The 18363-nt window shown below is 42.5% G+C and overlaps 1 protein-coding gene across 1 annotated transcript in view; it reads right to left on the bottom strand.

The window, feature by feature from the left end:
• The window catches only part of KLF7 (KLF transcription factor 7), a 114687-nt gene that overhangs the window by 26378 nt on the left and 69946 nt on the right, over positions 1-18363 (bottom strand). The window contains exon 6 of the transcript XR_013930163.1: positions 16549-16711. The gene's annotated coding sequence lies outside the window, so the exon portion shown is untranslated. The remainder of the gene's footprint in view (positions 1-16548; positions 16712-18363) is intronic.

Here is an 18363-nt window from a genome sequence, read left to right as displayed (position 1 = left end):
GGCTGAACAGGCCCGGCTCCCTCAGCCTTTCCTCACCAGGGAGATGCCCCACTCCCCCCACCATCTCTGTAGCCTCCGCCGGCCCCTCTGCAGCAGTTCCCTGTCTCTCCCGAACCGGGGAGCCCAGCACCGGGCACAGCGCTCCAGATGAGCCTCACCAGGGCAGAGCAGAGGGGGAGGATCAGCTCCCTCGCCCTGGTGGCCTCGCTCCTCCTCATGCCCCCCAGGGTGCCATCGGCCTTCTTGGCCCCAAGGGCACACTGCTGGCTCACGGGCACCTTGCTGTGCACCAGCACGCCCAGGTCCTTCTCTGCCAAGCTGCCTTCCAGCAGGTCAGCCCCAGCCTGGGCTGGTGCCTGGGGTTGCTCCTCCTCAGGTCCAGGACCTGACATTTGGTTTTATTGAACTCCATGGGGTTCCCTCCACCCAGCTCTCCAGCCTGCCCAAGCCTCGCTGGCCGGCAGCGCAGCCTCTGGTGCATCAGCCGCTCCTCCCGGTCCTGTATCATCAGCAAACTTGCCAAGGGTGTGCTCAGTCCCTTCATCCAGGTCATTGATGAAGAAGTTGAACAGGACTGAACCGAGTACTGATCCCTGGGGAACACCACGAGCTACAGGCCTCCAGCTGGACTTTGCTCCATTGAGCACAGCCCTCTGAGCTCTGCCATTCAGCCAGTTCTCAATCCATCTCATTGTCCACTCATCTAACCCACACTGCCTGAACTTGCCTATGAGGATGCTATGGGAGACAGTGTCAAAAGCCTTGCTGAGGCCAAGGTAGACACCATCCACTGCTCTTCCTTCTTCTACCCAGCCAGTCATTCCATCATAGAAAGCTATTAGGCTGATCAGGCATGATTCCCCCTTAGTGAATCCATGTTGACTGTTCTTGATGATCTTCTTTTCCTTCACGTGCTTTGAGATGACCTCCAGGATGAGCTGTTCTATCACTTTTCCAGGGATGGAGGTAAGGCTGACGGGCCTGTGGTTTCCAGGGTCCTCCTTCTTGCCATTTTTGAAGACTGGAGTGATATTGGCTTTCCTCCAGTCCTCAGACACCTTTCCTGTTCTCCATGACCTTCCAAAGATGATGGAGTGTGGCTTTGCAACAAGATCTGCCAGCTCCCTCATTACTTGGAGGTGCATTCCATCAGGGCCCATGGATCTGTGGGTTTCAGTTTTGCTTAAGTGTCTTTAACATGATCATTCTCAACCAAGGGAAAGTCTTTCTCCAGACTCCTTCTCTTACCTCCAGAGTCTTGGAAACTGGAGGACCGGCCATGGCAGTGAAGACTGCAAGTAAAGAAAGCATTCAATAATTCTGCCTTCTCTGTGTCCTTCATGAGCAGGGCACCCACCTCATTTAGCTGAGGGCCTGCATTTTCCCAAGTCATCCTTTTCTTGCTGATGCATATGAAGAAGCCTTTCTTGTTGTCCTCGACTTCCCTCACCAGATTTAATTCCAAATGGACCTTAGGCTTCCCCATCACCTCCGTGCATGTTCTGACCACATCCCTATATTCCTCCCAAGTGGCCTTTTCCTTTTTTCCACATCCCATAAACTTTCTTCTTCTGTTTGAGGTTAGCCAGAAGCTCCTTGCTTATTCATGCAGGCCTCCTGCCCTCTTTGCTTGATTTCGTACTCATGGGGCTGCAGCTATCTTGAGCTCAGAGGAAGTGATGTTTGAGTATTGGCCAGCTCTCTTGGACCCTGCTACTTTCTAAAGCCCTAGCCCATGGGATTCCTCCAAGTAGGTCCTTGAAGAGGCCAAAGTTAGCTCTCTTGAAGTCCAGGGCTGCAATCCTACTTGTTGCTCTGCTTCCTCCACGCAGGATCCCAAACTCCACCATCTTATTGTGGCTGCCCTCAACCTTCACATCCCCAGCCTGTCCTTCTTAGTTTGTGAGTACAAGTACCTTGACTCATTGGCTCCTCCACCGCCTGCATCAAAAAGTTATCATCAACGCTCTGCAGGGACTTTCTGCACTGTGTGAGCCTAGCTGTGTTGTCTTTCCAGCAGATATCAGGGAGGTTGACATCCCCCATGAGAACCAGGGCCTGTGATTGTGAGGCTACCTCCAATTGTCTGTAGAAGGCCTTATCAACTTCCTCTTCCTGATCAGGTGGCCTGTAGTAAACACAGCAGTGCCCCCCATGTTGGCCTGCCCCATAAGCTCTCAACTCATTCAGCATCCACCCCTAGGAAGAGCTTGATACATTCCAGTTGCTCCCTCTCATAAAGAGCAACTCCACTACCTCTCCTTGCTGTGAAGGAAGGTAAAACTGCAGCCAAGAGAACAGGTCAACAGTAAGAAGTGCTGAAAATTTCTGGACCCTGGTCCAGTCCTCTAATGGATGGATATCACTCTGAAGAGAAACCAGTGTAAAATGCTGTAAAGCATTTCACACAGGCTAGAAAATTAGTCCTGCATTACAAGCCCTGTCTCTTGTTATTTTCTGGCTTTTGAAAAGGACTAAATACATAATTTCTTGGTGTGGCATTGAAGCTCTTTAGATTTCATCCCAGTTAAAATTTCTGGTGCTTATTTTTAGGATCTCAGCCACAGGTTTAAGAACTTAATGTCAGGCTCCTGTGCTTGACATGTTGAATGTGTGGGTTTCTGGCACATGTATTTTAAAAGAAATGTGTTATAAATTGGCTTCCTAGGGCCTGAGGACTTTGGCAAAAGACTTACTAAAAAATATGCAGCATTAGAAAGCAGAACACTTTCAAAAACTGCTGCTGTACAAGATGACTCATAAGGTGATACCACCAATTTTGCTAGTAACACCAAAGGAAAATTATGTCCTAGATCAAAAACACTCAGATGTTGTGGATTTGTTCCTGGGGAAGACATGACATGTTTCACCAAGCTTGTTTCCTCAGCTGAATAAAGTGACTGAGAATGTAGATAATACCAGCACATTCAATGCAAGGGGGAGGCAATGAGGGGGTAAGTTCTCATGTCTTGATCTTGCTCTTATTTGTAGATGCTGATACATCTCCCTTGGACTTTTGGAAAGTAGTAGTGACACCAATATAGCTGTCCTTAATTTCCTGCTTTCTCCTCCAGTCTGTTGTTCCTATCTCTTGTTCCCTATGACTGGTCTTTTTTAGATACCCTCTCCAGGAGCTTGTTCAAGCCTTCTTATCTGTTTGCCTAAGCCAGCAGAGCAGTCTATGTAGCTCTTCAACTTTACATAATATTTGCTTACTGTCCAGTGGTATCTTTGAAAGAGCTGGCACTTTCATTGATCTATCTGAAGCATGTACAAAATGTCAGATGTTAATGTCCTTTCACAATTACTGCCCTTCCACTGGCAGCGGCAAGGACATAAGAAGGGTTGTATGTGAACCACAATATACGATCAAGAAAGAACAAAGAGACAGAGGCACTTTCCCACAAGGAGAAAGCTGGTGAGGTTTCATTCAGAAGATGGTAATGTGTGTTCCATCATGGGATGATGACCTAGGGTTGCAGACTCCTAGGGAAGGTAGGAATATGCATCATGGGGTCATGACCAGCCCACCCCTCCTTTATGGTTAAGGTGGGAGGATTTATGTATTAATTTCTATTTCTGTAGCTCTTAAGACCAACACCAAGAGGTCAGGGCCATGCTGGACAGGATGTGATAGTGACATTTAAAACCAAGACAGTGCCTCTTCCACAGTGCACATACCTTGCTACCTAGACAGAATGCAGCACAAAGGAGAGAGTGACACATAATGGGGAGACAAATGGGGGGCAAAGCAAGAGCCTAGCCAGGGGCACTAGATCACACTCACTGCTCAGTCACAGGCAGAGGCAAACATCCTGATTGATGCCTGCTGCAAGCTAACTGGGTCATGCTGGCTGAGGGTGTGAAGACGATCTCATTTTCAGTGCCATCCTGCTTCTGCTACAGACAGCAGTAATAGCACAGTTCAGCTTATATGAGTTCAGGAGCCCCCAGGTAACTGCCTGGAGCCCCCAGTACAATCTTCTTGCCTCCACCAATTGGACAGCACCTCCATCAAGTACAGGTGCTATAATCCCCCACCATTTCAACATAGGCAAGAACTGCTGAGTCAGATTTGACAGTCAGGTCTTCCAGCACCAGCTCCTGGACTTTGAGCTCCCATCTGTAACCTCCCTCAGCTGGAAACTGCTTGGCTCAGCTAGGAACACTTCACATTAATTTTCTCCACTGATTTCCTTTGTAAACCTGTTGTGCTTCACCTCATAACAAGCTCTTCAGCATCCTCATTATAGTCTCTACTTACACTGCCAAGCATGGCATGCCACCAGATCACTGCTTGGCATGTCCACACTTGAGTAAAATCCAAATGGAGCCATAGGAAGGGCAGAGAGAAGAGAAACAATTCTGAAGAGGTTATGGGGAGTATGAAAAGGGGAAAATATCCCAGCATCCTGTTAGCTTCTGCCATGAGGAAAGGGGCAACAGCATCTACAGCAGCATCTACCAGGAATGACCTTGGTGAGGGAGGGGGAGATGTTAATTGTGGTTTCTGGTAAACTACAGGGACCAGTAGATATCACAGCAACATTCTTTTTCTATTTACTTTAGCTTCTCTTTGGACAGTTTCTAGCTTTTTATCTTTTATCAAATAAGGGAAATATTTTATAATATTTGATGTATTTTACAATATTTTATCAAATAGAAGCAGTCAGAACTATAGCCACTTCTGAGTACCCAATGCTTTGTTTTGGAAAGCTAGGGAAACACAGTATCTTTTTCATCTTGTCTGAAAGGGATAAAAGACATCATAGACCTTACATAGGCTCCTGAATCCTCATGGATTGTTATTGCAGGGTTAAGCCTTGTGTTTTAAAAATGGAGGAAAACTTGTATTAGAAGTGCCTGGGGGCTTTTGAACTGGTTTATAAAAATAGCTGCCTGAAGAAGAGAAAGAGAAGAAAAAGAAATCTGAAAAACAAATTCAACACCAAATAGTTTCTACTGTGCCCATCTATTTCAACTAGTGTGATATTAATAGAACACACAACAGCAGGGAGTGGGAAAATAAACATATTTTCACTCACATAAAGAGACTGCCTAAATGACTCACAAATGCAGAAATAAATAAATGGCTCCCCATGATAATCTGAAACTATATTATATCCACAGAAACAACTCAGCCTCTTAACTGTAACTTAACGTGTTAAATTCACTCAGTTTTATTTGAGGCCACGGACAGATTGAGTGATCAATCTCTATTACCCCGAGCTTTTTTTTTTTTTTTTATCCTATCCTTACAGTGCCATTTTTCTTCTCACTAGACATTTCAGTTCATTTCCCTGAGCCTTCTTCAGCTTAATAGCTGAATTTCAGATTTACAGGGGGGGAAAAAAAGGCTCTCAAACTTCCAAAGGGAAGTGAGCAAGTGTGTGTTGTGCATGGGAGGAGAAAATATAGCAAGAAATGAAAAAAGAAAAAAAATTGCTAGCATTGCATGTGCTGCACTTAGCTGATAAAAGTTTTGTATTCTAGTTTCATAATGGAGATGTTTACTGTCAAACAGGTGCTGGCCTCAGATGCTGTAAAATCAAAAGGAGGGTGGTTTGTTTCTTTTTTTGTCTTGCAGAATTGGCAAACAGGTATTCCCCCGGAGAAATGGAACGAGGACATAGCAATTAACTCTCCCGTTCCTGCAATCAGAGTGCTAATCACATCCTTAGCAACTGCATGGTCACTATGGTACCGAGACTGTCTTTTGCTCAAATCCTTTCTGATTCATTCTCCTGGTAACTTTGGTGATGGTCAGAGCAGAGGTTACATACACTTGCTGACACTGTGCTGAACGGTTCCATCAATCTCCATTCTGCAATATTGGACTCGGTTGCAAATGAAAATCAGCTGCGAGGCCAGAAAGGAAGCCAGTAAGTGTCCAGAGAATCTATGCTGTTTGCTCTTCAGAAACACTGTGCAAATGACAAACACAATGCTTCACTACAGACTCTCTGCTCTAACAGTCTTAAATGTGAGGCTAATGAACTTTAGCTTTCAACTCCATTGAACCTCATTATACTTTAAATACCCTTTGTGTAACGTCTTCTTGTGACTCAGCTGCCAAAAACAATCATGAAGCTATCAGAAAAGAAGGAAGAGAAAAGGCTATGATCTTAAAAACAAGCCAATCAGATTCATCTTTCCACAGCAAATATTTGTCCTGGGAGAAGCAGTGACAAATTATAGAGGCTGTAATGGAAAAATGCTAGATGTTGAGACATTCGTGAATGCTAACAGAATCAGAAAATAGCACCAAGAAACAGACGTTACAACAATCTGTCCCCAGTGGAGTCGTTTAGAGTGGTCACTGAATCTCTCCTGTAAGAAGTTCTATCCCATGCATTGCTGACACAAACAACTGGAACCAGCTTTCATTCACTGAACATTAAGGGTTCAAGTCACTAATCTCTTAACTGCTTCAAGTGCTTCAGTGACACAGAAGAGCTGCGACTCCAGTCCTCACTGTGTGTAGAGGGACTGCTGACCCCCTTGCCTCACTGGTGGTATGAAGTGGCAAAGGAAAATTTAATCAAGACTCCAGCCCTTTATTTTCATATCTCAATGTTTTGGTACACGGGAAGGCTAACCTTAGCATCGGTCAAGCAGAGAGAAGGAAACAAGTGTTTGTAGGAAGAAGACAGATGTCATGTAACCAATGTGTATGAAGTCTATGTCAGGATACTATGCAGTTAATGTGAATAGGAGGAAACATTCTCTGGGAGCATATTTTCAATATCTCCTCAGCTGCAGGACTATGTCCTCTGATAAAGCTGGTACTGATCATTTTTGAAGGCAGAACAGGTGGATGCTGTGTGGATCTAGTGTGACAAACATCTATTTTCACACATAGGAGATAACATTAAAATTAAAGGTATGGATACTGGGAGGTAGCCAACTGGAGTGGAAGTTTCAAGTGGTACTGACTGAGATGTGGATAAATGCATAGCCTCAGAAAGATTCAGAGTGCACATTTTCAATAATGTCAGCATTTATTATATACTTCTAATTGGAGGACCTCAGCTCTCCATTTTCATAATTGATTCCTGTAACAAAGACACCCTGAGTGCTGTATACCGCTCACTGATTGCTGGGCAAACATTATTGAAGTGTCAATATTTGCTTTTTCCTAGAGCTATCATTGTTTGAGAAGGTATAAGTCATTTTGGATAATGCTTTACTCGTGCTCTATTAAACACGTATGAAAATCATCTGGTATGCTCACTGTGGGTTTTTTTTCACTTTTTGTTTCACTTTGCAGTGAAAACAACTGCTAGCCAGTTGATAAAGCCAGAATACAAGACAAGGTATTTCAGAGGAATGCGATTTTACCTATCCTATTGGTATCCCATTACTGGAGCCTTAGGTTCAGAAACGGCAGGAATTCAAAATCTTTACCAATTTTACATTCTCAAAGCTCGTCTCTATAACCATGCATTCCCCTAACTCCCCACCTCCTCCTACCCAGGGTAGTGATGCTTTGTCTTAAACAAGAAGTCAACATCTTTATCACAGATAGTTTCCTTTAGAAGTTTGTGCAGCACCTAGCATAATGGGCACCCTGCCCCTAGTTACTTCTTGGTGCTAGCATGACACAAGCCTATGTTTTCATGTTAGTGGTGAAGGTTCTATTTGTTGAATGGGTAAAATGAAGCCTGACTCTGTGTCTGGACAGAATGAGGAGAAAAGTAGATGGTGGTTTCTTGTTAAACAAGGAAGAGGAATTATTTTCTGCTCTAGCCAATATATAATGACACCTTCCAGTTGTTCTGGGGGCTCATCTTTTCAAAAATCACATAGATTTTCTCTGTAGCCCAAGAACTTGAGCAATAATCACTGTAGTGGAGCTGGACATAACCCCATCATTGCGAGTTTGGCCAGTTTACCCAAAGCCTTCACCACAAACTTTATGAAAAATATTGCTTGCTATTTACATGAAAGTTGCAGTACACAGAGTATGGTACTTTTGTCAGGGTGACTGAGCTGCACAGCTATGGAGTAACACTTCAGATGATTCTATTGGCCCTTTGGTCATTCAATATATAGGTAACTGCATTTCATATAACACTCTCCCAAGGTAGACAGAAGATCACTGTGACTTCTGGCAATGAAACACCTGGGGAGTCTCCTGCTGCACTTGGAAAGAAGACAGAAGAAAAGTGGATTGCAAAATCCAAATGCTATGGTCTTGGCTCCCTGACACAGGTCAAGAGGAGGTTGTTTGGAAGCTGACTGCATATTTCAGATCTAGAAATCCACACCACAGGACCAGAAGTTTTGAAAGGACAGCTTTGTTATCCATGGTTGTTTTGCTAACTTCAATGTTTTTCATTCATCCTGCTCTATAATCAGGATAGAATTTGACCTTGTATATAAAAAAATGTGCCTTTCAGTGGGTGTTTAAAATAGGTGGTTATTCTTGTGCAAGTCAATTGGGAATGTGTCTAAATCCACTACACATGTTTTTTTACACGTACAGAAATTTGTTTTCATGAATAGGAACTCCAGGCATCTGGAGTAGATAAAAATCTATGGTAAGGATCCGAGGAGAAGCTTTTGCCTGTTCTACACTAGAACTTATATTTATATGAAACGTTACCAAGATCCTGCTGAATAGGAGTTTGTCTTGTCATTAAACTGATTGGTAACTGCTGGTCAGTGTAAGTCATGTTTTTCCTTTCTGCATAACCTGAAGACAGTAAAAGCCTCTCAACTCCAGTTGCAGAGGATAAGTTCAAATATAAAAGCTCATGCTAACAGCTCTCTGTACATTCTTGTGACACTTCCCAATGGATCAGCTATTTCAATGTCCATCACAACACCACAAAGCTCCTTGCTTCCTCTTCTTTCACTTCTGATGAAATTTCCTCTATCATAGAGTAGAGCTAATGGTCTACATTTAATCAAGAAAAACATTTACATTTCAAAATAATGAGACACGTTCAGCTGGTAACTTGTTAATTAGTTCTCAAGCATTCTCTCTTTATCCTCTTGTGCTGCAGCTCCAAATACATGTGGCAGCAGCTGACAATCCTCCCAATAACAAGGGAGGTAACTTAGGCAAATGTTATCTCAGACTCCTGCTTTGCTCCAGGATCAATTTACACCAGTCTGTTGACTTCAGGAGAATTAACTCCCGATTTACCTAGGGGTAAATGTCTTTATGTATCACACTGTCTTACTTTTCCTAAGAAGTTTTTGCCTTCTGTTTTTGCATGCGGAATGTCTGCAAAGCAATTACATGCCTGAACTTAAGCCCCTCTGCCCCTTTATTTTTTAACAATGCTATACTTTCACTCTGGAGCTCCTAATACTTGAGGTCAGATTCACATTTACAGAAAAGCTATTTATATGACTTTATAATTCAGTACCATTTTTTTTCCTTGATTCTCAAATGAAGGCTCTTCTACCCAGCTATACAAAGGTACCACTATATAAATAAGAATTTGTACATTAATATTTTTTTTCTAGCACCCAGATTCTTCCAAGTGAGGATGAATGTAAAGAATGACGATCTGTTCCCAATTTCTCTCCCTGTACTAATAAAAACAGAAATACATATGCTGGGTTTCACAGTCTTCCCCAGCAGATTCCCTAACAACTGTAAAACTCCAGCAACTAGTCCCCAGCACAGGATGCGCTTCAGCTGACCTGCTGGCAATCAGTTGCTCCAGGCCCTAGATCGATTTTTGTCCTGTGATTATCAGTTGTCTGGTCAGACAGAACAAGATCTTAAAGACAAGAAGACGATTTAGGAAATAAAACCAGGATGTTCTACTCAGCACACTATTTCCTCCTTTACCCCAAATTTGCAAGGCACATAAGTGTGCACTTAAAGCACATGATTAATCACCTTTTTAGGAACAGGAAGTATTTCCTGAACTGGAGGCTATGTCTTCTCTTCTGCAGCTCTGTAGATGGGAATCTTTTTGTGTGTTTTCTTTTTCTTTCTTTTTTTATATCCTGCCCCCCCCCCCCTTTTTTTCCCCCTGTCATATACAATGTGTCTGTGCAAAGTTCTTTTTCCTAAATATGGTGGGTAGGCAAGGAGGCAGTTATTTAAATAACAAGGTGGAGGAACAAGTTATAAAAATAGCACACATTCCCAACTTTTTAACAGGAATTTGTACTTCTGAACCATTTCAGTTTCTCTGGAAGCCTGAGGACAAAGTACACATAAGACTGAACCTGGCTTTTTTATTGATGTTTGTCTTCTGTAAATGAACTACTTAACCACATTTTTGAAAATCATAAATCAGCCCCAAGGAGCCATACAAATTGCAAGTAAAACAAAACAAAATAAAAGAGGAAGAAATAAAACTACCACGCAAAACTATCTTTCCTAAGTCTTCAGGACATCTTTTGAATACCCATCTAATTTTGTGACCATGGCAAAAAGTGTTCCCACATGTAGAAAAACGTTGCCAATACTTCTAAAATATTTTGACAAATAAGTCTCACATTTTAATTAGACATTTAGAGCCTGAATGTATTGCCTGTAAAGCCAATGCAATGATTCTGATTTTCACAGAAACATGATCCAGCCCTGGGGTTGGCAGAAGTTGTGATTTTGGATCTGAGCTCCAGAGAACAAAATTCTAGAAGAGTGATTAATGAATTGGAGTATCTCAGGTGTATTTCACTTGAAATATTTGAAAGAAATCTAATAAATTCCTTAAAGATAATCTCATGTGCTTATAAGGGTTACTCATGAAAGTTCATTTCATTGCAAAGTTTCCAGCTTGATAGTCTATAGGAGGCATAAGTCCTGAAAAGTATCACTTGATAGCTAAACTTGTGACAAGCAGCATACTAATTGTCTGCATCTCCAAAAAACACTCATTTGATTAAAACTCCCTGATTAAATAGATGGTTCCCTAGAAAAAAGAAAAGAACTAAGAACTGGGGAAGGCAGGTTAATTAATTAAATATTTTTTCATGCTACTACTATTTCTTTTCTTCCCGACTCCTTTTTCTGTACCTTTAAAAAATACTAATCCTCGTAGAATAGTCTATCAATAGCACAGGCATTCACAACAGATCAGCCCAGAGGGGACTCTGATCCACTTTCACTGTTAAGACAAAAATTCCATTGATACCAGTGAGCTTGACCCTGGAACATGCATTGGTAGTTGACTTGTCAGAGCTCAGCTTTGCTGGCCACTTGGCATGATGCACACCATGCACCTATTTACTTAGGACCCAGAAGGAGAAGTGAGAGTTACAGAAAACCTCTTCTGTACTGCTCCAGTTTAATTTGGATATTTGTGGGATTCAATAGAGTGCCAGCAAGACTAACCTAGTTACGGAATAAGAATATTAGCCATTGCAAGTCAGGCTCTGGCCAAATTATTTTTCAAATACAAATAATCTTGTTGTGACTATGAATATACAGGTGGGTTTTTTTTTCACTTTTGCATGACATTTGGAGGTTCTGTTCCTACAAAGCCTTGTGCATATGTTTGACCTAAACCTCTGTGGAGTAGCCCCTAGCCCCCTGCCCCCCCATCTCCCCCCACCCCCCCCCAGACAACTTTAATTTCTTGAATTCTGCAATGTGCACTGTATAAGGTTAAGCAGCTCAGGGATACTTTGAGGCATTGTGGTCTATCATCTATACAACGGCATGGGAGTCTTCTGTGTATATCCACAGCAGCAAGAAAACAGCTGGAATATTGCTATAACAGTTCTGTGGGAGGAAGATATAAAAGGGAACAGCAGAAGAGAGAATATCTTGGAAAATATTTCAGTGTAATAGGGTGTGAGGTGGGAAGGTAGAAAAACAAGCATTAGATAATCTAGTCTTTAAAATCTACTGTGAGTTTCTCAGAAAATAACTCATTGCTCAGCCTAAAGATGTGAATATCCTTACTCGCAATTCCATGGCTTGTTCACTAGCTTCTCTATTTGATTGTGTATTTTTTATAAGAAAATTCCCCTTTCCAAATTTTAAAAGCTACTCTTTGGTATGCTTCTTACCCAGAGGATGTTGCTCAGAATTACACTGTGATCCCTTTTATTTACTCCTAATATATAGTTGCTTCTTGTCAGCCATTAATAGATAAATTCATAGATTTTTTACTATCTGGTTTTCTTCAGCTACTAAAATCTTATCTCTATAGATCCAATGGTGTCTTGCAACTGCCGAGTCCCTTTCCTCCCCCTCACTCTGTGACCTAACCTGCTGTCCTTGCTCTAGAGATTATAGTAAGTATTACAGTATCCCATTGATTTTTGACACTCCCTCATTCTTCAGAAATACCCATTACGTCAAGTTCTCCTTCCACTGTCATACACTCTGCTTTCACCTGTTATTATTTTTAAGCTTGTGGTATGCAGACATTGATAGTATTTATTTTTGGCTATCTACCTATTTTTAAACAACTACTCTGCCTGGCTCCCCACTTTGGAATACACCACTGTGATATGAGTTTAGCTGTCCTCAAGGTCATTCATCATCCCTGTTCCCATCTTTTAGAACTGAAAACACAGTCAACATGCTAATGGGGGAAAAAGAACGTATGTGGAAATGCAGGCACTCTTCTACTCAAAGACTTGACTACCCACATACTACCCAGTGCAGACAATGCGCTGCCTGATCCTGCGTGGTGTGATGAGGTCAGAGCTGTGTGGCTGCAAGCTCCTTTCCATAATTAGATCAGGGCTGCATTTTCCCTTGGAAATGCTCAGTCTTTATCATCAAGACATTTCAAAGCTCACTTCTATTTTTTTCTTTTCTTTTTTTTTTTCTTTTTTTTTTTTTTATAAAGCAGTGGGAGAGCTGATTTTTCCTAGCAATTTTTCCCCTGTCATGAAAAGGATAATGAAAAACAATTTCTACTTTGAATTTTTTTCAGCTATTCCATTACTGATCTTTCCATTGGCTCACTGGAAACTGTGAGAGAGGGTTTGAGAGAGGGTTTGATTCTTTTCTGTGGAAAGAACATGGGAAAACCATGTTAGGCTTTTTGTAGAAAAAGAACAATTTTCTTTTATCCAGCATTTTGCTTGCAATTTTGTATAACATTTCTTTGAAAAAACATGTCCCAGTTTCTTTTTAAATTTCTTTATTCTGTTCTGCTACTGAAAAGGCTGCAGATGGAAGGGGGGAACTAGGAACTCCCCGTGTCAATCAGCTCTATTCATTCAATGGCTGTATTTATTAGTTTCATTAAAAACATATTGAGCAGCCCTGGTTCCTCAGTTCTGCACGCCTACACAATCCCAACTGCCTTGCCGTCCCCCTGTCAGTTAGTGCTCTATCCTGAGGCCTCTCTCAGCTTGAGATTCCACATGAAACATGAATCCAAGAGGATATCACATCTTTTTAGGTCTTGCTGGAAAGATTTTACACAGATTGATGGTGGGGGAGGGGGTTGGGGGTGGTTAGATGTGGAAAAGAAAAAAAAAAGAGTGCTTGAGGTGGATTGAGAATTAACTTTTCATTTAAAAAAAAAAAGAGAAACAAAGAAAAAGTCTGTGTAAAACTTGGAAGATATCTCCATTGTTACTGCCATTTGGTAATCTGTGACATGAATGTATGTATAACATCTGATCAGCATCTTAGTCATAAACTATAGCTTTGTAGGAAATATGGCACACTGGGCTGTCATCATACGAAAAAGCAGCTCTTTGAGAAGACCATTAATTTGCTGCATTATTAATGCTGAGGCATGGACTGGTCCCCTGCAGAAAATGTTACGCTCTCTATAGGCCTCCTCCTGTTCTTATTAAAATCAGAACTATGTTGAAGAGCAGAACCATGGCAGGAGTCTGCTCCTTCTGGGGCCAAAAGAACGGGTGCTGACAGAAATATTATAATTAGATTGGCTGTCTTTTAGCACTTTTGTTGGTGTTTGTTAAAAAAATCTATTTTATTGTATGACAAAATAAAGAAAGTTTTGCATGAATCAAAAAATCTCCATATTCAGGGCAGAATTAAAGTTGCAACCTAACCTCTATTTCAGTTGAAAACATGCCTAGTAGCTTTAATGGTCCTTAGATCAGACACCAGGCTAGGGTTAACTTTTCAGAAAAAAGTATTTTTTTCTGTATTCAGCCCTGAAGAGTGATCCATAAAAATCTATCTACTCAGACACACTGGAATGTAACATCTTCCTCTCTTTGGAGATGATCTCCCTTTCCGAAAATATCAGATTGAATAATTGCTACCCTAATTTCCTTCTTTGCTCCCCTATATATCTATGGACCGTGAACTTTAATGTCTGCACCCTACAATTCTCCAAGAAAGGATGAGACTGGGGTATACACTGATGCCCTCAAACACTCCCATGGATATACAGCATACAACCTCTTCCACATCCATCTTCTTTCTTTTCCCCAAGCAGGTCACAGTGTATTAGCACTGATGTCAGAGTTTCTTAGAAAGCCATGGTATATTTTTGTCTTTTATGGCAACAGAAATTCATGGGTACAACAACAAAAAAAATCTGCTTAGTACCAAACAAATAATATTCCAGCAGTTACTTGCCCCCCTCAAAACTTTTGATCCTCACAGTCACCCTTGACAAGGAATTCTTGGTATTGCTTCCAGTTCCCAGATGAGAGTAATAGTGCACTGGCATCACAAAATATGTATCAGTATCACACAGCATACATCAGTTATGGCCTCAGCCAAGACTCAAATGCACACGCTTCCTTAAATTTACACGTCTTTGTGTGAAAAGAAACAACTGCCGCTGAGATGGAGAACTCAACCAGTTCACAAGCACATGCTTGGCCCTTCCCAGAATACACACAACCACTGTGTGATGCATCACAGAAATCCAGTAATGAATACAATAGAGAACACAAGGCACAGAAGGAGGAGAACTGTGGTAACGCAGTACTTTCACCTACTGTGTTTGAGTACCATGGTGTTGCCACTGAAGCTACCACTTCGTGGTTTAGCAGTCAACTAAGGAGAAGTTAGTGTTTAACAGGATATTATTTGATTGAAGGCAATATTAACCAGGAACAACATGGTGTTATAAACAGATTAGCACAGACAGGTGAGGCCAGGGAAGTCAGTCTGGGGCTTCTGTCTCTTTGAGATCTGATATTCTCATTAATGCAGGTATACCTGTCTGGTAGAGGAATGCTATTATTCCTGGTTTAGGAAGTTGCTTGGAGGCTAAAGATACTTAGGCATTGAATTCCACCTGTGAATTTGGACTGAAGTAGCAGATTTACATTGTCATAGGATTATCTGTCTTGGCAGACAAGGCCTCTTAACACCATACTGTTATTACACTCAGAAGATCTTTGTTCCTCTCCTCTCACATCGCTTAAGTACAGGGGTGGGGGTAGGAGAATGTTCTCAAGGATTGTGTTATGGTACCACCAGGAAGGTCAGGAGGTTATACCATGTGTTATAATCCTAAATATATCCCTAAATACATATGTAAATACAACAGTTGGACTCAATGATCTTAAAGGTCTTTTCCAACCTAAACAATTTTGATTCTATGATTCCATTAATACATACGCATATGTGGGGGACAACACATAAAGTGGTAATCATGCTGCTGATGATTACTGTTCACTCTGACAGTTGCCAGCACACAAAATAGATGTTAGTCTGGTTCTTAATAGATGTGTATCCACCTCCACAGCTGGCGATGCTTGGCACAGCTAAGGCAGTTAGAATTAATAAGTCTTGAATTTAAGTGGAGCAGAGATGGTTTTAGTCCTTCATTTCAAATAGTTCTTCTGGGTCAGGTATGAAGCACATAGCATTTGAAGGAAGAACCATAAACTTCCTTGATTTATCTAATATTTTCACCAGCCATATTTTTTCCCCAAACAAACCAAACCCAAAAATATCATGAGCAGAAAGTGATTTTGGCATCAGACTCTTCTTGTTTTCAGTCCCATCACACTGTAAGGCATGCCACTGCATGGCACCATAATCAGACAAATTAAAATTATGGAGCTGTCTGAGGGTCATATCCTTCTACTGGAATAATGGATTTTTCTGAAACTATTTACAATTTTTTTTCAGAAAAAAATCAACACAAGGAGTAATGAAGGCACTCCATGCCTTGGAGAAAATTGGTTGCTTTACTTATAATAAAGGGTATTGTAACCAATGGATACAGTGTGGATTTGGTTTTGTTCAAGGAGAGGTGCCTTTCCTAACTTGGCGTCAAAGTCAACTCAAACACTCTGCAGACTACATTGTAAATTCCTAGAATCTGGATTTAGCAAGAATTCAGTAACAGCAAATGTTAGTTCAAACTGTCCTCCTTGGGCTTGGCTACTGTCAGTAAAACCCTCTCCCCACTGCTTACTGCTAATGTTTGAACTTGCCTCATGGAAAGAAGAAACCAGTATTAGCCTTTCACAGCAGAATCCCTCAGGCAAAATGTCTTACGCAGATATTAACACCTTGCTGTGTGTTTGCTAGAGCCATAGAGCAAGTGAATTCCATGGGCATACTACACTTGTGCTATATAGGAGCATACACAGGACAAAACCTCACTAAACTCATCACTAAAATTGAGCCAATACAAGATGATAATATTTAGTTAAATTTACCTAAAATATCTGCTGTGGTATAGGTACGGTCTGGCACTTCCAAATTCTGGTACAGTTGCTCGCCATACAGCTCCACTAACATCTTGCTCTACTTAAAACCAAACTTGAGTTGAGGTTTTCTTTGCATGTTTTGTCTTCAGTGTCCTCTTCATCCTTTTCTATTCTGTAAAAAAAATAAACCAAGGCGGCACTTAAAATGGAGTGTATATTTCTTCATTAAATTGACATAAACATACAGGCAATTTTCTCAGAGTTGTTGACTATTTTTCATCTTTTCATACAGCTTCCAAGCAAGTCCTTCCCTGTGTGGAAATGGGGCCCTTCTGAAGTGAGGAATGTGCAGCCAAAACTCTTTTGACACAGTGACCTGCTGCCAGTGATTTCTGATTAATTAGGGGTACATTCTCCCCTTTGTATGCGTACAGTGGGATTCTCACTAACATCAAAGGGAAAACTGCCCTCCTTAAGTTTGTCAGGCAGTAACTACCCAGGGGTTGAACAAGATTGTTCAGCCTATGGATGTGTTTTTCACCTGCCCACGATGGTGGGCCAGCTTCCTTCTGGAGCATGTGCTTACCTCCCACTGCCTGGCACCACCAAGCACATGCAGTGGAAGGAGGAGGTCTGCCCAGCCTGGCGGCCATCCCAGCTACTGCTGGCACAGCCACCATCTTGAAGCTTCTTCGCCGTGGCAGACATCTGAGGCACCAAGCCAGAGCAGCCTGGCTGCCAGAGGCTGTGTTCCGAGAGCAGCACAGCCACCTTCTCCCCCCACAGATCAATTGATTTCAGGCAACACCTGATCACAGTGACACACCTCCTGTGAGCCTGTCCCGCTGTCCTCACAGACAGCTGCAGTCATTGAAAGAGGCCAACAGCAGCTGCTGGAGAGAATGGCACTGTGTGGGAGTGCTGGTGGCATTCACACAGACAAGTAAACACACCTGGGGCCTTCTCTGGCCCTGAGGCTGACTGGCTCCACATGGCTTATGTCTCACACCACTGAAATCTCTTACCTTTCCCCACAAAATCTCCCAAAACAGTGCCCACACCTAGGCTGCCTTTGGGCACCTGCTAGCCCTGAACCACCCCCTGGGCGGTGTTGTGGGGTCTGGCTGACAGGGCCATCCCAGCAACTTAACAGTACAAATAACTAGGCTATAGCCCTGTAGGATTTAGTAATGAAAATGTGACCTGTGGATGCCTAGGTGGCTGGCATTTATCCGTGTCGTGGCTTGGGAGGGCAGGCACCCAGCATCACAAATGCTGAAAGAAAAGCAGATGAGTGGTTAATAGCAATCCTCACCGTGAAGAACACAGTGGCATTTTATAGTTCTTTGGTTACCAGCACTGTGAAAAGAAAACCCTCACGGCTCAGCAGAAAGCCTGGCCAGCTTTGCATGAGGGACCCCAAAACAGTGAAGTATGGGATGGGGACAGAAGGGTGACAGAACCACTGCACAGAAAAAGGGTGCCATCGCTTCCACATGCCGGGAAAATACCCACCTGACAGAAGAACATTTCATCCTACACTTTCCTTCAACCTTAATGCTCCTGCTGTTGCTGCCACAATTTCCAGTTGCTGAGGCACTAAGCAAGCCTAGCGCTCGCTGTCAATACCCAGAGGTGCGCGAGGGGACAGGCCGGCTGCTGCTAGGACACCTGAGGGGAGAGCGGCGCCATTTTGAGGTGCCTCTCCTCAGCGCCTCACACCTCAGGGGCTGGAGAGGCCCCGCCTCAGGCCCTGCCTCTCAAAATGGCGGCCATCTGCCTCCTGGGGGCAGGGGGCTTTGCTGAGCCCCTCTCCCCTGAGCC

The sequence above is a fragment of the Falco punctatus genome, assembly GCF_963210335.1.
Source record: "Falco punctatus genome assembly, chromosome: 8".
Taxonomy (NCBI): domain Eukaryota; kingdom Metazoa; phylum Chordata; class Aves; order Falconiformes; family Falconidae; genus Falco; species Falco punctatus.
The sequence above is the reverse complement of the archived record's forward strand: the minus strand, read 5'-3'. Positions and strand labels throughout refer to the sequence as shown.